The sequence below is a fragment of the Rhinoderma darwinii genome, chromosome 12 (genome assembly GCF_050947455.1).
Source record: "Rhinoderma darwinii isolate aRhiDar2 chromosome 12, aRhiDar2.hap1, whole genome shotgun sequence".
In the NCBI taxonomy this organism is placed as follows: domain Eukaryota; kingdom Metazoa; phylum Chordata; class Amphibia; order Anura; family Rhinodermatidae; genus Rhinoderma; species Rhinoderma darwinii.
Window position 1 is genome coordinate 76,165,145 of NC_134698.1, and position 22,532 is coordinate 76,187,676.

The 22,532-nt window shown below is 42.5% G+C and overlaps 1 protein-coding gene across 1 annotated transcript in view; it reads left to right on the plus strand.

Moving 5' to 3' along the window:
- Positions 1-7,469: 7,469 nt before the first annotated feature.
- The window catches only part of FRMD6 (FERM domain containing 6), a 45,420-nt gene continuing 30,357 nt past the window's right edge, over positions 7,470-22,532 (plus strand). Inside the window, exon 1 of the mRNA XM_075844113.1 lies at positions 7,470-7,658. The gene's annotated coding sequence lies outside the window, so the exon portion shown is untranslated. The remainder of the gene's footprint in view (positions 7,659-22,532) is intronic.

The following is a 22,532-nucleotide window of genomic DNA, read 5'->3' on the forward strand; positions in this document are numbered from 1 at the left end:
GCAATGATGCTAGCCATGAACAGCCTGACCCTTGATCTAAAGGTGGCCATAGACATAGGACGAAGGGTCAACCAGCTGATAGTTATCAGCCTCCTGGATCATCCAGTCTTATGTAAATAAAGGTATAATGAAAAGCTCTGCAACTCTCTAATATAATTTGTGTATTAAACCTTCACCACTTTCTAGATCTCTGCTTGCTGTTAGTGAATCTTTAAATCATCAGGGCGAAAACCTATACAGATTGAAAAGGTGTTTGCTACAGTTGTATCCAGTAAATAATCCTCTGTGAGCTAGAAAGACTGGAATTCCGAATGATACATTTTACCAGGATGTATTGTAGCAAATTATTACTCCAGAGCTGCACTCACTATTCTGCTGGTAGAGTCACTGTGTACATACATTACATTACTTATCCTGTACTGATCCGGAGTTATATCCTGCATTATACTCCAGAGCTGTACTCACTATTCTGCTGGTGGACTCACTGTGTACATATATTACATTACTTATCCTGTACTGATCCTGAGTTACATCCTGTATTACACTCCAGAGCTGTACTCACTATTCTGCAGATGAAATCACTGTGTACATACATTGCATTACTTATCCTGAGTTACATCGTATATTATACTCCAGAGCTGCACTCACTATTCTGTTGGTAGAGTCACTGTGTACATACATTACATTACTTATCCTGAGTTACATCCTATAATATACTCCAGAGCTGCACTCACTAGTCTGCGGGTTAATTCACTATGTACATCCATTAGTTATCTGTACCGATCCGAAGTTAGTCTGTATTATACTCCAGAGCTGCACTCTCTAATCTTATCTACTGTAACTCAGGATCAGTAGAAGATCAGTAATATCCACCTCATATACAGACATGTCTGCTACATTGGTTGAATCCTGTAGATAACCTCTGCCGTACGCCTGGGGGTGTAAAATAAACCTACTCTTCTTTTTGGTTATTTATCTTAATGAGTTCCGAACCATCTAAGTCCTTTGATCAGAGCAGTTGTGATGTGTCACCTCTACACATGCTGTCATTTTAGCTTTGTAATATCCCGGTCTATGTTGGAAGACACACACATACAGTCATAAGCGTTCCCTCTGCAGAGACCACACAGCTGCACTTTACAGTAGACCATATACAGACCCATATTGTAACTGGGCAACAATTGGCAAACTTGGGGAGGAGGGGATCATAAGAAGGAGTTACCTCCACATTGGTCATCCTCACACCTGAGTGGGTGCCATCTTGCTCCCTCTGGCCCTGGACCAGAAGTGGTGGCATTGTGAGTAGGCGCCTCCAGAAGTTGGTGGGTGACACATGCAGATGACCACAGGACTGTCACCCACAGACCAAAATTGCTCTGGAGGGCTACCTAATAAATGCTTCCAACGGTTAACGCTAGCTTTTGTACCCCTTTAAGAGTCACTTTTTGTAATGAAAAGAGGGCACCAGTCCAAAGTCAGGCTCAAAATGAAGGCCCTACTGGTGCTACGTCATGATTTCTTACCACACCATCCCAGGACATACCAACCCAGTTGGCATGGAAAGACTATAGAAAATATGGTGACCCAGTCGCTCATTGTTTCTTATCATGCATGTTGATGGGTCATCCATCCTGAAGACACGTCCAATGACCACATTGGGCAACTGGAAACCTGGAGCGACGGAGATGCAGAAAAAAATACCACCCAATCATGCAGTTGTTCGTGGGATTGTCACGGGAAACAGATTCCAAAAGGGGTGGTGCTTATGCAAATTTGCCCCAATGTGGGCATTTCTGGGAAATGTTGTGGGGGTTCCTGGACAGATCAGGGTGAGGCTTAAAATGTCCCACGAATGGGGATCAAATGTTGGGAGGTATGCCGGAGACTTGTTGTAGGTACATTGTGTCATGCCCAGTGATGGCATTGGGTTTATACTAAAGAAAGCACAAACAATTGGCATATCTTATTTCTCAAACCTGTCCACAGACCAGCCTTGTCGGCAATAGTAGCCAATCACAGAGCAGCTTTCATTTTTCTACAGCAGTTTCAGGAATGAAAGCGGAGCTCTGATTGGTTGCTGTGGGCAACAAGGCCTGTATGGATAAATGAGGCTCTCTGATAGTTCTAAAATGTCGCCACCACCCCCTGCGGGCATATCGTCATGAGAACATGAATGCAGCATATGGTTGTTTTGTCTTTTTAGAACGTTTAATTGTAGACAGTGGAAAATCCCATGGCACGTTATTTATGGATGGTATTTGACCTCTTATAAACCATGAAACAAAGAGCCCATTTTCATAGAAGTTTTCCCTTGTGCTGCTTGAATTGCATTGTGGTAATGCCAGTCCGGCCAGAATTATGCAAATGGAAAAAAACTTAAATATCAGCTTCTGGTGCCAAAAACTCACCCACGGGCATTTATAGCTCAATTCTGTGTGGGTACAATGAACAGTCTCCAATGAATGGTAGGAGAATACAAATACGGCCTGTGTGGGCATAACACACAGGTAACCAGCACATGGGATATTCGTATAGTGAAATCTATAGGTGAAGCCATAACGGTATGGACACCATATACACACACATGGAAAAGTAGAGTGTCCTTCAGCTTTCTATGAGTTCTGACTTACTAATAAAGTAGTCTACGACCTGTGGATCTTCATTTGTTGCAAAACTACAACTCCCAGCATGCTCAGATAGCTGCAGCGGTATAAGATAAGCAGCGAATTGTATGTGAAGGTTACTGGAGGCTCTCGGGACTGGAGAAGAAAGTGATCGTGGGGTTGCATAAACTTTTTTGACTTCTTGTCAGTCATTCTAAGGAGCCTTCCCCTGTCTGAAATGACTGATAACAGGGAACAAAAGATTGGATTCAATTGCAAATTAATGGCTCCGTAATTACGGACGAAATCTACGGTCTCGTGCATGGGACCTTAGGCTAAATGGTTGGTCCATCAGGCAGTGCCAAGTGTCCTCTGCCAAGGAGTTGGCCTAATGCACGTTAAGAGATAAGCAGCTGCCAAATACATATTTAGCCACTTATCTCTGGATGAAACGAAAGGATCAACAAGTGAAAACAAGACTCCATCTACTGTGTGCGTAACCCCACCTGCTATATTTACTTGTGGCTCTCAAGGTAAAACCGGTTGGGCACCTCCTATATACCGTACATCACTTTACATACGTGACTTCATTAAGTACATGTTGAATTTCTCAATGAGCAAAGACCAAGACACTATTTTTAGGGAGTACAATTTTGGAGACATTGAACGCGCCCAGCACGGAGTCGAGATGCTTATCCAGTGCTGCACGGTCATTTGTTTGTTGGGCGTTCAGCAGTTTTTACAAAACACCTGCCACAAAACAGGTCATTACCCATTCATATTAATTACTATGTCTTCCAGCACTGACAGCCGAGAGGAAACCTTTTATCTTCTTAGCATAATGAGGCACTAAATAGTCTTTAAAAACTAAATTTGGAAAATTCAGAGAGGTAATTCTCCAGTATTTCCACCAAATAATAAATTGGGGAAAAGGGTGGCTATCAGTGGATGGCCCTATAGCAAAGATAAAAATGAGGCCCCTTTCAGCTGCTGCCTGACACCAGCACACACCTAACCACCTGCAACAAGAGGTCCTGGTGACTCCATCCCAGTTTCACGACTTTAGTATATTTTTCACTACCTTGTTTGCGAACATTTCAGCAGCTGGGGAGACCAAATCGCTGTACAGGTTCCCACCACCCATCAAAATAAGACCAACCTGGAATGGGTCCCCTCTCTCCAGGGGCTCCATATTAGCGGCCTCTCTAGCATCATATCACGTATGACTATCAATCACGCCTGTACACATTTTCTGTAAATCAATCTATACATACGAGTTAGAGAATTGCTTGTCCGGCCGACAGCTACTCCTCGACTCCACCATATACGCGCACACTTGGCTCGGCCGAAGCTGCTGCCAGACCCTTCTGCTTCTCCAAGGAACAAAGGATGGGGCATGTTAAAATCCAACATGCCAATTCCCCCCCCCCCCCCAACATCTGGATGGTTGAGAGAACCCCATACACATGAGTTAGTCAGCCAATTTAGGGAGCCTGGCCTGGGTCTGTATTTCTTTAGAGGGTCTGGTCTGGGGTTCGCATTAAACTTGTGGCATGATGAAGAGGGTCATATGCCCTACTTGTGATTCCAATGCCTTAGGTTGGGGATGTGCCCTATATTAATATGTGTGGCATGTGTTGCTTCTCAAAAATTGGACAGTTTGCTTGTATCTCGTGTATGGCCAGCTTTAAGGTGCCCATACAAATTAGATGACAGTCGTCCGAACTCGCCAATTTTGCCAGGACCGGCTGACTATCAAATGTGTATGGCGGTGTCCCAACTCTACTGCTGGCAGATGCCAGGGAAAGAGAAGGATATGGCCTGTTGGATTTCAACAAGCCTGATCCTTTTCTCCCACAGAAGATAAGCTGCTGCCAGAGGAGGCTGGCAGCGGGTTATTCCCCTCTCCCCAAGTGTGCGTGTGGCAGCCGGGAGGAATAGCGGTCAACCGAACGAGCGTAAAGTGCAGTCAGTGGCCGGCGTGTACTTGGGCCCAGATAAGAAGGACAATTTTCGGAGAATTCATGGCCTGTCTTGACATTCAGCCATATTTCCCCTTTAATTTATGAGCACAGTATCTAATTATTTAAGAACTCCGTGTTTGTTTGGATCCGGAGATAACGGAGGGACAACTTTGTTCCCAGTTCATTCTGTTCCACCAGGAAAAAGCAAATACAATTAGTTTTCTACGAAGCTTTCTGATCGGTTCAATGTCACTGAATATATAACTCTGCGTTATTTGGGAATGACTTCATGTTGGATATTTATCAAAATTAGTGCAAGAGAAAAGTGGAGCAGTTGATCATAACAACCAATCAGGTGACTGCTTTCATTGCCGTTACAATGGGTCATCATACTTTGGGGGTTGTCCAGGTTTGGGTTGTTTTTTTTTTATACTAATGACCTATACACAGGATAGGTCATCAGTTTATGATCGGTGGGGATCTGACACCCGGACCCCACACCGGTCAGCTGTTCTGGCTGCATCCTGGCGTCGGAAGCCATGCAGTGGTCAATGCCGGAAGCAGAAGGATCTGACCACAGTATAGCGGCCGTGCCGCAGTAACCCAGCACAACCGCAATACTATGGTCAGAGCTTTCTGCTTCCTGCGCCCGGAACAGCTGATTGATGCAGGGTCCGGGCGCTGGACCCCCACCGATCATATACTGATGACCTATCCTGTGGATAGCTGGGTGATAGTACTAGCTGGGTGAAAAGCAGTATGGCTGCCATTACAGCTCCCACATGGATTGTCATCCAGCTTTCCTGAAGCGGAGTCTGCCTGGTTATATGGGAGCTGAATGGTTAAACGTTGCTGCACAACTTGATTCGCCATTCAGTATTAAAGGAAAGCTGGGTGACAACCCCTACATCTGAATTTCTAGATGTGAGTTTAATCTTTTTACGCCTTTTATGTCTGCATCTGTTAAAGTCACAGACTCACAGGTATTGGATTAACTGGCCGGATTGTGTTAAATATAAGCCCTTTTGGTCTACTAGCCCTGTACTGGACGTTCCTTCATGTTGTAATTTGCCCTGAAATTCCAGGAACCAACCCCAAATCACATGATATATAGACTACCCCCCCCCCCCTGAGAGCTGGGGTCTATAAGTCTTACCCCCCTCCCTCTAAGCATAATCCTTGCAGGGGTGGAATCAGCTCCACCACTCCGGGTTACATCCCCCATGTTGTCGAAAAGAATTACAAGCATGTATGGAATTATCCAAGTATTTCCATGAGGGAGGGAGAGACATGTCCGGATGTCAAAGAACACAGCTGAAATCTGCTGTCACAAAGTGTCACAGGAATAAGATGTGGAACTGAATTTAAAAAATAATGAACTACTGATGTAGCAGAGCTGAATTTGTCATCTAGGCCAGGACCACACAGCGTTTGGATGCAGTTTTGGGCTCAGTTTTTTGAGCCAAACACAGGAGTGGACACCAAAGAATGGAGAGGCATCAGACTTTTCTATACACCTTTTCTTTCCTTTAGATCCACTTCTGGCTTTGGTTAGAAAAAACTGCACCAAAAACTGCATCAAAACTCTGTGTGTGATTTTACCCTCAAGTTTTTGAGGTTGCATTATCTGTGCACTGTGATGGAAAAAATCAGAGACAATGCAATAGTTTACCTGCAGTCCCATGCAAAACTACTGGTAGCGCCTGCTACATCTGTATTATTTTACATTTCCTATAGCCTTATTTTAACTGTTTTGGGCACGTTTGTTTTTGTTTTATATATTTGTTTTATCTATATTTTTTCTACACAATAATAATATTTATGAACAACTTAAAAACATCGAGGTAAATACTATTTGTATAAAGAAGAGGTATGAATCTATAAATATATACTGTTTGCACAACAGTATACAAGGTGCCCAATTTCCACACAGCTATGACCAGCGATTCCATTAGCTGCGTTGTCTAAGCAGAGATTTAGAGTCTGACATCCACCTCCTGTCTTATCTGAGGCTCAGGCTGCTGTTAGGTCTCCTCCCCCATGCTTTACACTGCAGGACTGCTTGTTCGAGATTGGCTGCGGAATATAAGCAGAACCACAAAACAAGATTAGCAGAAAGTCGGTGCATTATGGGAAAAATCTAAAGTTCTGGTTTAAAGGGTATATTTACATTTGCAGCCAATTGTTTTCTTGTTCCAATGTACCTAAAATCAATAGCCACTTTCTAAATAATCTTGATAAATTCCTACTGTTTTGTGTATACAGCTCCTATGTGTCTCCATGGTTACAGACTACAAATAACTGTGTTGTCTGATCCTGCAGTCAAGTGTTACTCCTCTCTCTCTGCTTTCTGCTCATTTTGATAACCTATAGTAGAAGAGGATAAAAGAAAGTAACACGTGACAGTGGGATCAGACTACACAAGGTTTGTTTGTAGTCTGTAACCACGGAGAATCATAGCACTGCATAGGAGCTGTAGAAACAAAACGGTAGGAGATTTTTAATCAAGATGATATACAATGTTGCTTCGCCTTTCATTTTAGATACATTGAGACAATAAAAGTACTGGTTGCAAAAATATACATCCCCTATAAGTACATTACAAATGAAAAAATATTTTAATTCAATTAACAATATTAGTTGATTTATTTTCATAACCGGAGCGGCAAATATGTGAGTGACTGTAACATTGTTTCTATATGGATATTTGTACGATACATTGTTATTTTTCGAAACGCAAATTTCATTGTTTTTTTTTTCTCTGTTACAATAAAGCAAGTACAAAAAAAAAGGAGTAGAAAAAAAAAAAAAGTAGTAAGCGATGCTTTCATTCCAGAGCCGAGTGCTGGGAGGGAGGATATGGCGGAGGGAGGGAGGGGGTGTTTCAATAGGATCTGGGGAGTGTGGAAGTGCTCACACTGGTTTAGGCAGCAGATCTGGGAGACACAGGGACTGGCTCACTACAGGACTGACCTGAACTTTTATTTTTTCTGCAATTTCCCATGTATTTGATGTAAACCTCTGCTTGCTTTACTAAGGATTATCCCAGGGCTTGGACATGCAGCCAGTTCAGCTTGTAGAGAGGATTAAAGTAAGTGAATGAGCATCTCTTGTTTGTACAGTAACTCTACATGTAGCCAGACAGTGTGTTGTGTGCATTAGTCTATGCCCCCCTATGAAACATTCGTGTTCATTTTAACTGTGTACCCCCCGTCTGCTTTACTTACAATCGAAAATTAGAAGGTTATGTTAGATCTGGATAATGTAGCAGAGCTGGCTCGGTTGTTTAAAGTCATATAATGACCAGCTAGACCAAATGACAAACTCAACTTTACTACATCTATAGAGTAACCCTACATTTCCAGCATGTTACAAGACAATGTGTTGTGTGTCTGTGCGCCCCTATACCCCTCATGTCTTCTATGCCCTTTATTCACAAACCAACTTGTGTTATGTTAAATTCGGATATAATGATGTAGCAGAGCTGGATCTTTCATTTAAGTCTTTGAACCTGCATTCTCAAAAATGCAGTAGGATTACCTGCAGTCCTATGTAAGCTCACAAATAGGACATTGTAATATCATGATCGGCAGGACCAAATGACAAATCCATCTTTGTTTCATCGATAGGGTAACCTTAAATTTCCAGCATGTTACAAGACAGTGTGCTGTGTGCAAAAGTCTGTGCACCCCCATGCTTGTTACTATTACCTATGCCTTCTATCACTTCTTTACGCACAATCTAAATTATACGGTTATGTTAGATCTGGCTGATGTAACAGAGCTTGGTCATATAATGATGAGCTGTGCCAAATGACAATCTCAGGTTTACCACATCCATAGAGTAACCCCAGCATGCTACAAGACAGTATGTTGTGTTTATTAGTCTATGCGCCCCTATGATGCATTCTTGTTTCTATTATCTTTTTTTTTATGCTGTGTTCTGGATATACAGATGTAGCAGAGCTGGATCTTTCATTTAACTCTTTGAGCCTATACTCTCATAATACAGTAGTGTTATCTGCAGTCCTAGGTAAGCTCACAGATAGGACATTGTCATATCATGATGGGCTGTGCCAGATAAACTCAGCTTTGCTATATCTATAGTGTAACCCAAGATTTCCAGCATGTCTTAAGACAGTGTGTTGTGTGCATTAAAGTCTGTGCACCCCTGTGATAATACGGTTTCCTGCAGTTCCGTAGATACCGCAATGAGTTGTGCCAAATGACAGACTCAGCTCTGCTACATGCATAGAGTTACGCTGGATTTCCAGGCAGTGTTCACATCATTCTACGTGTTCCATTTGATACTTTTCAGATGTTCATGTTTTATACTCCCTGAATATACAATATATAGGACTGAATATACAGTAGTTGTGGATTTCCTCCATTTTCAGAGGCAAGCTGTTCTGTGTGCATTACCCGATGTGTGCCCAATATACACGCGTGTTGGTTGAATTACCAGTTTGTCATGTTGTCTATACCAACAATTTAAGTCAACATCCAATGATGTGAATTATTACCTGGTGTCAGATCAGTAGCGGATGTCAAAAGGTTGTAGGGTGGGGTGTAATGAGATGTCCAGGTTTTTTGGGGCCCCTCTTTGTGACACTGATACCCACTTGTTGCCATTACCACATGCATGATCTCAACAATCTATATCATATGTATTTATCCATGTCATATCTATCTAATATCTATCTCAAATCTATGTCCTATCCATCTATTTGTGGCATCTCTGACTCCTTTACACCCTTCATCACCGCTATTGTACAATGCCCGGGCACTACTAGAACGGCATTTGTTATGTATTTTGGTTGGGTTTTATGAGCCCTTTGTGTCGTGACTATATAATACAATGGAGCATTTTTATTAACGCTGGTGTACTGCTGCCCGGCGAATAAGGAATTGTAGTGTAGCATGCGCCATATTCATCAACATGCCACATACGAATATGGCGTGCCTATTGACCAATGCCATGTTGAACCTGCCATAGCTTGACGTGTCCCTTTTCCATGTAGACGAATGGTGGAAATCTTTAGTAAATATTGTAAGTCGCACAGCATGTGACTTACAGGCCACATCCCTTTCTTCCAAAACTTTGTTAAATATAGCGCTCAACCTGGTCACCATTCTTTACAGAGCAATTGTGCTAGAAAACTGTAATTGTACTGATAAATGGTCAAGGCCAAGACGGAGAGTGGCTACAAAGAGGGTCTTTTGCTCTGGAGGACCCAACATGTCCATGCACTACTTGTACAACCAATTGATTTTAATGAGAACTGTATAATTCTTCATTTTCCCTTGCGGTGGTGCTGCAGAGGAATTACCTCGTTCTCTCACAGATTACAACTGATCGCTGGGGATCTCAGCAGTGGGAGAAACTGATCAACTAATCATCTGGGTACTCTTCTAACAAAAAAAGGATTGTCCAAAGTGGACAACCCCTTTAAGACTTGATTCGCACATTCCGTTTTAATACAGTTCTTGGTACAGGTTTTTTTTTTTAGCCAAAACTAAGAGTGGATGCAATAGGAAAGAAAAGTATACAGAAAAGACTCTGTTGTATCCATTCCTGGCATTGGCTTCAAAAACTGCACCAAAAACTGTCTGTGTGACCCTGGCCTAAAGGAAGGTCGTAAGATTTCCAAGTCAGTGTATTGCATTACACTTTTGTGTATGACCCATAGAGAGGAGTGGTCTCCAAGCTGTGGATCGCCAGATGTTGCAAAACTACAACTCCCAGCATGCCCTGATAGCCATAAGGAATATTGCCGTGTTTAATATTTTTTTTCAAAAATCAGTCCACAACCAAATTTCTTTCTGGACTATATTAAGAAATTGCATGACTTAGCACATGGGAAACGTTTCGCTGCCCAGAGCCGTTAAAATCCAGCGGTTTGACTCCATGTTTCCTGGGTAATTATACCAGCGCTGAGCTTGTACATTCTCCTTCCTGGTAATTATAGGATCGGTTTGTTATTGTTGCAGTATGTGACTCTTACAATATAGAGAGGAGCGGGCCGGGGTGAAATGAACCAAGGAGTGAAGCTTGGTGTATACTGCTAGACACAGACATACATAGTATATACATGAAGTAACCAACATTAAGAAAAGATGGAACCCCCATGGTCCTACTGAACCGACCTTAGATCACCATTGATCCCTATAGTGATTTGGTTCAGTAGAATCGCGGAGGGTCCTGGTGTTGAGGCCGTACACTAAATTACAACTGTATGAAACCGGCCACAATGCAGTCAGTCGCTGCGGTTTTTGGACGCACGTCTTTTACAGGTGAAACCCAATCACACCCGTTTTACCTATAAAAGCCACGTAGTAGAAAAAATCTGGTATTTCCAGTGAAAATGTTTTTGGACCGTGCAACACACTACCGATAGTTATACGGGCATCCTTAATAATAAATTTAGCGTGTAAATAACCCAGAGCGATCATTTTCAATTAAGGATAATCCTCACCATTATAATTTAAATGGACCATGCATGAGATTAGACAAAAAGATCCGCAAACAGCACCACTCTGGGTCATCGGTTGCGTCTGGTTTTGCCCCAAGCTGTAATGCACGCAGTTCCCTGAAATTCACCTAGGTAAACCTATACCTTAAAGGGACACTCCGGGTAAAACAGATACGCTGCGTTATGCTTAGTGCTTGTCTTTTAGGGGGCGGGGCATGACACAGGGATTTTATCTTTGGTATTCTTTCAATTCCTGTGCATCTAGTGTATCGGTTCTACCCAGAGTATTCCTTTCAAAAGTGTGTGTCTGTATATATATATATATATATATATATATATATATATATATATATATATATATATAAAATCTAATTTTCTCCAGTTACTGAACATGCTTTTACCGTATGTCAAAATTCAGACTTTAATCTTGGCGAATGCAGCGGGGGAAGGGACTGTTTGTTTATATATAATCTTCCATATGAATAGGATCCCTACTTACAAAGTTCCCGATGGACATACACCTGGTCTATGGCCCAGTTGTAGGTAAACATTCTGTCCTCCCCCCTCGCGTAGCAAAAAACTCCAACATCAGCACTTTCTGAACTAATATTTATACATAGTATACGAACAGTAATATAAAAAAAAAAAAACTGACACACAACAGAACCCCTTTAAGATTTAAAGGGACAGACTATATAATAATATTACCAGAATTCAGTGTTTATTACCAAAAAGCAATCAGAATGTTACTTACGATAAGCTGATCATTGGTGCTGGCCATCTGTAGGGATCTGTTACCTGACAGTAAGGGTTCACTGTCCCTGCAGCGCCACCGCAGGGGAAATGAAGCATTGCACAGATTCCATTAAAATCAATGGTCTAATGCACGTCTGAAATTCTCCAGAGTGAGACGCTCTTTGTAGCTCTTCTCTGGCTAACAGACGAGGGTCCTAAATGAGGGACCCCACTCAGCATTCCCTAATAGGGTACCTGAAAATGGGTTTTCTAAACTAGACATCCCCTTTAAGCTTAAAGGGTTTGTTCATCTTCAGCACATTGCTTTACTAGTTTCCAGAGATTATGATCCTACATTTCCAATTGCAACATAGAGGTAACCTAGGGCGACTAGTTTAGTTTTCGCCGCCCTAGTGGTCTATACCATCATTGCAGGTATCAGTACATCTAAACATTATATTGTTATAATACTTACAGACTGTATCCGGTGTTTTCCTGCTGATGTTGGACAACCGGGGTCAAGTGATTGGGAAAGTAACATAAGGTGGGGGAGGGTCAGTTTTTTTTTTTCTGTATTTAGTCGACATTCCTCAAGAGTGACACTAATGCATTTAGTTTTGCATCCAGATTTCATTTCTGGAGGTAATTGATCTGCTGTAGAGAAGATCACATGGATCTGGATCTGGGTCTGACCGGGTCAAACTGAGGACAACTGGCCCTTTCTAAGGAGAACATTTTCTGGTTTGGTGCTTCCTATAGGACTTCACACATCACAAGTGCCTGATGGGGGTAGTTATAGGTCCTTGGAATTGTCCTCTGTGAGATTTATTTTCCTTCAATTGCTCCGTCCCTTTCTTCCTACAATATTTTCCCTTTCAGGCTGTTGTATGGAGCGTTGTGTAGAAATGGCTTTTATGGCTTGGGAAACATGTGGCTGAGAAGACATCCTGGGACTTGTAGTTTCTCAAGAGTCTCATGTTACCCCTCCCCCGCTATGTTTTGTATGCAATGCCATGGCATGAAGCTCTCTAGGCTATTTGGCTGGTCCTAATTAACTTGATTAGCACAAATTGCCCACGCATGGAGGGGGGTGGGTGACTATTGCGCTATATATATATATATATATATATAGCGGTTTTCATGAAAACATTGGACTTTTTTTGGACTTGTAGGAACGGATCTGCAATTTTTTATGGAATTTTTTTTGCAAAAAAAAATGTTAAATATACCATAATACTTGTCACAGCTGAAGGTGTGCTACAATGTTATCCAGTCTTTGCAATCCTCTGACAGACAGACACGTACGGATGTTGTTGTGTTAAGTACTGCAATGAAGGGGTTGCGAGGGTCCTCTACAACCATACATTGATGGACTATACTACGGGTATGTAATGTTATGTATGGGGATTTGCGTGAAAATGGCGGAAAACATCTTCTACGTCTACGCGGGGACTTGCCATTGTAGGGTCCATTCAAAACAGTGTTTTTAGGCTGAATGCACACGTTAAGTATTATGTGCGGATTTTCATGCGGCAAATCTGCCGCGTAATACAGAACCAGCAAAGTAAATGAGATTTCAAGAAATCTCATCTACACGGTGCAGATTATTTTTCTGCTCGTAAATTGACCTTCGGTGCGTATTTTAAAATCCGCAGCATGTGAATTTATCCTTGCGAATTGTATGTGACTCGTTTTACAGAAAAAAGCACTAAAATCCGCAGCATAAAAGTGCACCTAAATGTAAAAAACGCACCTGGAAAAAGCATCAAAAGAAGTTTTAACTGCGGAATTACGTGCGTATACCTGCGGTTTTGATGCAGATTTTCCACGTTAAATTACGCTACGTGTGCATTTAGACAGCCACGCCAAACATGGTGCCGGAGTGGTTGGCCACACCGCAGCCAAATCCGTGCCGCTCCATGTGGCCTTACCCTATAGGAATTTTGCTGTGTATTAATTTTCCAAAGGTTTCTTTACATTTCTTGCATTTAGGCCCCATGCACATGACTCTAGATTTCATCCATCCGTAAATACGGATTAATCGTCATCGGTAAATCATCCGCATATACGGAACGGTGTCCGTAGTGCATCCGTATTTACGGATCCACAAAAAGAAAACCACAAATTTATATGCATCATCTGAAAACCTGGCGTCGCCTAGCAGCGCTTCCGTAATTACGGACGACTATGGGTGCACCTCCGTAGCAGTCCGTAATTAAGGAAGCTCAACTCAGACTTCTATGGAGAGTCCGTGCCATAATTACAGAAAAAAAAGGACATGTTCTAAAATTTCTACGGCACAGACAACCATCCGTAAAAATACGGAAAGGTGTCCATAGCCCATAGAAATTAATTGGGTCCGTAATTACGAACCATAACTATGGACGAAAAATACGGACGTGTGCATAGGGCCTTAATTGTTGTTTAAATATGATGTGTTTTTTTTGTGAAATTCAAGAAAATATTCAATTAATTTGTGTTTTTTTTCATACAAATGGCTGATCTGGCGTTGATGTTTGTTGCATATACTCGTGTAGCCGCAGGGCGATGCTTGCTGGATTACTAATCCCTGAGAATAACGTCTCACGCAGTAAGAATGTCAGTCATTTCCTCCCAAGTCGTTGCTGCCCTGATGCGTTAAATCCGAACCTAATGTTTTTTCTTCTGTACATCTGGGATATTGAAGCGTTCTTTCAGAATTGCTCAACTTTACGACTTGTTTGTTAAAAAACAACATTTGGAGCGTATTATCGACGTTGTCCCTTTATAGGGTTAATGGGAACTCTTTCAAAGGCAGCAAAATCCTAATGGAAGCAATGGGGGGGGGGGGGGGGGGTTTGAATGATCGTGAATTGTGGGTTTTGATCACGTCCCACTAGTTAATAGTTTCAGAATCCGCTACTGAACTACTTTGGGTGAAGAGGTTTTGGCTCCGGACCCAACTGAACAACCCATGTGTTGCAGCTCTCGCCCCCTCTCATCTCTATTAGCAGCGAGCTTGTATGGAATGATGGGACTTGTAGTTCTTTGCTGGACTTTTAATTGAAAGTCCCTACACCCGGTCTCCAGAACACCCCAAAAGCATGCATATCAACTGAACCCCAAATTGTAGGATATTTTTAAGCCCCACCCTTGTTTAAACCCAGACCGCTCCACAAATTAGCATAAACTCCACCCCTTTTCAGGTCCAGAACTATTGGCAAGTATGTAAAAGTTTCAAAAATTGTCACACTGGAAATTGTCACGTCTTGGGAATGACGGCTAAAGTAAGGAGACCAAGTCCTGATGGAAGTGCCAACATTCGAGGGCAATCGCAGGCACCAGCTCATTTATTGTCATGCCAACTCTACCACAATAAGACCAAGTCCTGCCAAATATGACCAATATCCCAAAGATGCCAATGTTGAACTTTATTTATAGTGTGATATTAGTATAAAAGAAAGTTTTCTTTTGAAAAAGTAAATAATAAAAATGATAAAGGGCAGCACAAATGGATAGAAAGATTGACTATGGCGGTGCAAGCGGGTAGGGCAAAAACTACCTCGAGCGAAAAATTAAAATTTCACCTTGCTCCAGATTCCACACGTGTAGTTACTGTGTGAATTCTTTATCTCCAAACTTCAACCATGTTTACTCAAGACCTATCAATGTCATGACCGGTTTCCGTCAGTGCCATAGACTCTGAATGGAGCAACAGGGTTCCATTCAGAGCTCGACTGCCGCTTTATTTAAACTCCTCCTAGCTGCGGCTGGGAGGAACGGGGGACTGGGGTCCCAAATTCTAGCGATCAGTTGGGTCCCAGCGGTCAGACCCCCACCTTTCTAACATTCATGACCAATTCAATGGATAGGTGATACATCTTTCTGGCTGGAAGACCCCTTTAAAACAAGGGTGGGGCAAACATGATCTGTTATGGATCTGGAGTCTAGTTTCTTGGTCCCCTCCACCCATAAGCCCTTCTGACGCACGGAAAGCCAAAGATGATCCAAGTTTATTACGGGGTGTGCACCTCTTAATAAATTTGGCGCTTTTCACGCCAACTTTAATTAGTTTAAGACTGGCATTTTGAAAATCAGGCTTAATATATTTCGCCAATGAGTTGAGAGATACCATTAACTACAGAGAAAACTTTGACCAAAGTGAGGGGAGGAGGGCAGTGCGGCAGTCTACATAGGAGTCTATGGAGAGTAGGCGAACAGCAAAGCCCACCTTATCTCCCACAAAATTAAATCCAAGCTATGGAACAGACAAGCAGGATCGCTCGCCTGTTTCCATCATTCTCCATAGACTCTGGTGCATAGGGCCCCTGTTCTCCCTATCAGTGGGGGTCCCGGTCCCAACTGTTTAGAGATTTATGGCAAATCCTATAGAAGGCTCTGCTTTCTATTTTTTATTTCCAGGGACCGTGCTCCTTATGCCTATTGGCTGTGTCTAGTATTGCAGCTTAGCCCTATTCACCAAGGAGGAGGACCAGGGCATCTGCATGGGCGTAGATTTTTCCTGAGCAGGGGGAATTTTTGCCGCACAGTTGCGTAGGAACAGTGTCGAAGATCTATATTTACTGCAAATGTTTTGAATTTTGAGAATATTAGTCTTCAATTGCAAAATCATAGATCTAGGAGGCCAAGTTACAAGTAGAAAATAAACTCAGGCTACGTTCAGACAAGCGTGTCTGCTTTGCGTGCGTAAAAAAACGCAGCATTTTTCCTACATCTCATGTGCGTTGCGTATTGGCATCAGTGTCCTTTGCGTGTTGCATGCGTTTTTCACTTCCATGCAAGCACTTCATTTTTTTTGTTTTCTTATTTTTCTGCATTTCTTTAGTAACTGATGTGTGAAACACGGGCAGCACATGGATGTCGTCCGTGGTTTTCACGCGACTAGGGGGCGTAAAAACGCACCACTATAGGACTTGCAGTGAGTTTCACTGCATGTGTGAACAGCCCCATTGAAATAAATGGGGGTCCGCGTGCTGAGTGATTTCAATGCACCGCACACGGACGAGTTTTAGGCTCGTCTGAATGAGCCCTTCTGGGATAGAGGCAGGAAGCCTAGAAATCTTACCCTATTGTTTAGCACGAGCCCTGTGGTTACAGATATGTCTTCAGGCCCTCAGACCGGTCCAGGAACAAAGCGCCATCCTGCGTGGAAGTCCTGTCATCTTCTGACTCCATTGTTTAGGTGTCAGTGGTGTCTTCTGCTTCATGAAGATACCTTATCTTATCACATCATCTTCTCATGTTCTCCTTTTTTACACCTGCCAGTTGTGATGGCTGGAGACATATGGTGCAATTACTTTTCATACATAATGGCCTTTTGTGCTGAAGAGAGTATTTGTGGTGGTGGGGGGGGGGGGGGGGCAATTTACTAATCGGTGCCTAGAACATTGTTTTTCCACCGGGGTTTTGGTGTTCCTTGGAACCTGGTTAGGGGCTCTCTGGAAGATGGCAACATCGAGAGATGTCGCCTTTATTGTAGGGAGGGGGTAGTAGGGGTTCCCCAAGAGGGGAACATTTACTTAGGGGTTCCCCATGGTAAAATGTTTGGGCATTATTGGCCTTTAAGATGGAGGGACAAAAAGGCAGCTTTGGGGTATAGGTGGCCATAGAAATAAGACCGCTTCTCTAACTGCCCCATTAACATGACCAGTAAGCTCAACCCAACATGCTCCGTATCTATAACTACTGTCATCCAATATAATGTCTATGACCTGAGGACACATTAGATCTGCTGAAAAAAGATACTGCGGCTGTCAAGGCATACTGGGAGTTGTAGTTTTTGACAACTGGAGAGCCATAGGTAGATCACTGTTTAATGCGTCGATAATGGGCAAGCCTACTTTCGCAACCTTTTTATTTTACTGTTTCAATGCATCTAAAGTGAAGCAACTTTAAAAAAATCTAGTATCTTTTTGGGTCTACAGTTCCTACTTAGATCCATATGTTTCCATGGTAACAGACTACAAACTGTAAGCAAACTCTGCAGTCTGCTCGTAAAATCATACTCCCTTCCCTCTGTCCCCTTGTTCTCACCAATATATTTGGTAGGTGAACTAGAGGTAGGGGATAGGTGGATGGCCATATAACTGTTGGATCAGACTACACAGGGTTTATTTGTTGTCTGTTGCCATGGAAGCCTATAGGTCTACACCGAAGCAATAGACTCAAAACAAGAAGAGGTTTTTCATTCACACTCGTTACAAAGTTGCCTCATTTTTCATTTTAAATGGCATAAAAAATTGGTTGCAATTGTTAACCCTTTAAATTTGCCAACCATAACCTTAGCGGGACGTGTTTGACATTTTACGCCATGGTTATATATGATTCTGTTCATTCCTTATTAATGAGGTTTGTACTTTTCCCAATAGGGATCTTCTATATTATGTTACAAAGTATAATCGCACCTAGAAGAATACGCTGCCAATGAATGAGTTGGGTGTTTGTATTTATTTGTCCTGTAGACATGTAGTGTATCAAGTACGAGCTGGAAAAATGAAGCCAAATGTGAACTATCCTTAATGTGTAACAGATGTGGATTTGTCGTTGACTTTCACATTCGGATGATCTCAGCTGGTTTTCTGTCGATGCCGGGACCCCAGATGGGAAATGCAGACATCTATCTGTGGTTACTAAATCTGCACATTCCAAAAGTTTTATTTCCATCTTGTTTTTGTGTTTTTCTTTTATTATTTTTTTCTTTTGTCCTTACTGAGTTCAGCAGTTTTTATTCTGGGAGATGGCGAAGTTTTTGATTATATTGAGTGGTCATTAGAAAAACCCTTAGAAATAACATAAGCAGATCTGATATGATTGGTCAGTAGTAAGCACGGTAAAGGTTCTATAAATCATATACTAGATCATTTCACATGTGCCATCAGCTCTTATGGTCCTAGGTGCCCGTTAAAAGAAGATGAGGGCCAGGACAAAGGGTTGGATTGTAGGAGTCATCAGGGATTTTGCAGAAATTAGTGTGTTTACTAATATCCCTTCTGTCTGCAGAAAGTTCACTACATTAACATCTTACAGGATAGATTGGTCACGTCTGCTTTTCATACAGAGTCCCTTCATGCAGAGCAGACATGACCAATCGATCTTGCAGGACTCCCATACAAACAAGGTATGTTTTGTGTAGCTGTAGGGCCCAAGAACAGCAAATTTTAAGATTACTTATATTAGTTAGGTGAATTTTTAGAAGTCCTCTGTTCTTTTAGCTGTATCCATATTATTTGAGAGAACCCCTATAAATATACCATATGTATAGTATAATATAATATACCTCCCAACTTTCAAGTATCACCAAGAGAGACAACCAATGCGGCGCGCACTATACACTATAATAACAAATATCTGCCCCTACACAGCATAATGCCCCCAAAGCTGCCACCATACAATATAATGCTCCCTATAGATGCTCCCATACAGTATAATGCCCATACAGATGCCCCCATACATTATAATGCCCAAACAAATTCCCCCATGCAGCATAATGCCCCCATAGCTGCCCCACACAGTATAATGCCCCCATACAGTGTAACGCCCATACAGATGCCCCCATACAGTATAATGCCCCCATAGCTGCCCCATACAATATAATGCCACAAATCTGCCCCATACAGTTTAATGCCCCAAATCTGCCCCCATACAGCATAATGCTCCCATAGTTGCCCTTATACAGCATAATGCCCCTAGTGCCAGTGCCCTTGTAGAGAACACCACAGTGTCCATGTAGATAGCGCCATTGGCACTCCCTCTAGGAATCCCCAGCCAGAGCTTAGGCCAGAGATTCCACTTCTAGAGTCAAGTCCTGATGTCACTGTCCATATATGGATAGTTATGTCAGTGGCTACTCCTTGAGCGGAATCCCCGTTGTCGACTCTTGCCGGGGATTCTGCTCCAGGAAGAACCCTTGACATGAATGTCCATATATTTTCGTGACCTCAGAAGTTTCCTCTAGGAACGGAATCCCCGGCCAGATCATCGGCCACAGAACTAATTCTAAAGCAGGGAGCTGATGGTTCCCTGCTTCAGCATTGGGTTCAACTGTATCTGCGTCCTGAGGACGCAGATGGAGTTGACAGCGGGACATACCCCCGGCTGCCCGGGACAGTGGGAGACCGCCCGGGACTATCCCGCTGAATCCGGGACGGTTGGGAGGTATGTAATATAATATGCTTACAGTGGATATCCTTTGCATTTTGTATAATGGTCTAGAGCAGTGGTTCCCAACCTGGGTGCCGCGGCAAGCTCCGCCCCTGACGCTTACTCTAACTATGCTTGTAGCAGACGTGACGCACGCACATCTGCTACAAGTACCGCCCACCACTTCCCACTAGAAGAGCCTGACTGAGGGAGAGGAGCCATTAACCCTGGGCAGGGTAAGTATTTCTTATATAGTTTGTTAGCAATTGTGTGAGAACTGGAGCCAGGGGAATGCTGGAAGTTGTAGTTCTCTCCTCTTATACCTCATCCTTGTAATGTCCTCTGATATCCCATAATAACAGCCTGGACATGCATGGAGTTGTAGTTCTCTCCTCTTATACCTCCTTATTTATTCCTTCCCCAGGTTTAAGCACACTTTCTGTCTGTGATGGTCACTTTACTAGAGGAACTGATGGTCATTTTACAGCGAGGGGGGCTGAAAATACCTGCGGCGCTTGTTTGGTGATTTTTTTTTTTGCCTGCGGTTTTTGCATTAGCTTAAAAAAATGTTGCTAAAAAACACAGCGGAAAAAAAAAGCATCAAATAACGCGGTCAATTCAAAATCTGCCTCAAAATTCCTAAAGGAATTTTTCTGCCTTATAAAAAAACGCAGTGTGAACATACACTAAGAGTGTAATGCTTGTTTTTAGGCACTTTCTTTTGTCGTTTTTGTTAACAATTTTTGGTAGGGGTTTCCCGAGGAATTTTATTTTTTTGCAGGGGTGCCTCAAGCCTGAAAAGGTTGGGAAACTCTGGTCTAGAGTCGTCTCGGTTTCTGTCTCGAGAGAGAGAGACAATTTTCCATCAATTTCCATTGTGTCTTTGTTTTTATCATACAATTGCGAATGAAGATATTTCAATATGGAAAATCTGTATCTGTTAAAAAACCCAAAACATATCCGTATTTTGGAAAATTTCCATCAGGAAATGTGTGTGTAAAAGGAGACATTGCAGGTGTGGACCGGGGAACATAGCGGTAACAGCAGAAATGGGTCTCCCTGGAATATAATATAAAAAAATTATTGGTCGAGAAGGTACCATGTATTTACTGATCTTAGAGAGGGAACAGACAAATTCTTAATGCATGTCCGTTTTATAGCTGGCCATATTTACTGGATATTAGTCGGCAGACCATCCCCGCAATCTATAGTTCTCTGCCAAAATCTATAGGGGCTGCCAGATCCTCACCCATTGGCTGAAATCGGAGATAGGAGAAATCCAACAGGTTACATTTTCTCCTTGTCCCTGGGATAAGCCAAGATGAATATGCAAGAAATTGACTGATGTTTACGCTGTCAATGACTTAATTATTCCCAAAATAGTTTTTTGGGGATCTGATTAAACTTTTTGTTACGCTCTTCACCTCTTCTTCTTCTAATAGCGGTGTCCAGAAAGTATCAAAGTTATAGCCAACATTTACAGGTATGATTTAATCATAGTCACCCAGGCTTCATAGAAATGCATAGCCACTGCTCACTCCTCTGCCCCTCCCCTTTTCTCTCTCTAGCTCCTCCTATTAGATATTATACTGAATTCAGTGTAATGTGTGATGTATGACCCTGTGGTAGTAAAAAGCTAGAAAAATCAGGTAGGACAATATAAGTAACTGGAGGTTCACGTTCACAACATCTTACACAGCATTGATTGTGAATGTAGCAGAGCCAGATCTTGTATTTTTCAGGAAACCTGTCTTGGCTTATGACTTTTGCCTGTTGATATAAATACAATTTTGTATGTTTTTTTTGGGGGGGGGGGGGTTGTATTCGTGGGCAGTACATTAAACATGTCATTTCTTCAGTTTTTACATATTCCTCGATAGACTCAAATCTATGAGGGATCCGTGAAAACGTGTTCTTCACGGGTGCAACTCGGACGTGAGAAACTGCAGTTTTTCACGTCCAAGTTTGCACTCGGTCGTCTGAATTCGGCCTAAGATACACAATGGTGGTGCCCCCTTACATGTCCTACACCCCTGTATATTACATATACACCTTACTTTGCCCATTTCATGCCATGCACTTACCCTGACCTCTGTTATTAAGTCACTACTGCCTGACTAGACTGGGATGATGCAGGACTGTGGACGACTCTCGTAGGAATGTCAGGGACTGAGTCATATCAGGTTACTTAATATGAGATGTTAACCTAATTATCGGGTCATATTCTTCATCACATCCTCAGGTAGAGATGCTCCTGACTCATTGAGACACAGAGACGTGTTGCGTGTGACATCAGTTCACCGGCGGATTACTGGATAATTGGGGGGCAGCGCGACGTGGGGCTGTATTACAGTCCCTGCAGTGATCCCGGGTGTAAGAAGTCATTAGTAACTTGTAAAGTATGTCGTTGTAATCTTACGACGGCCGCAGCTTGTACCTGCAGACAGCCGGCCATTTGTTCCTACATCTTGTGGGGACTTGTTGCTTTTGATAACATCTACTACCTGCACGGCGAGCGCTCCTTCTGCATGCTAAGCAAAATTTGGACTGTTTTTGTAAAGGGAGCAATCCAAAAATATAATATGGCCACCACCGGGGTTGTCACCCAGCTTTTCAAGT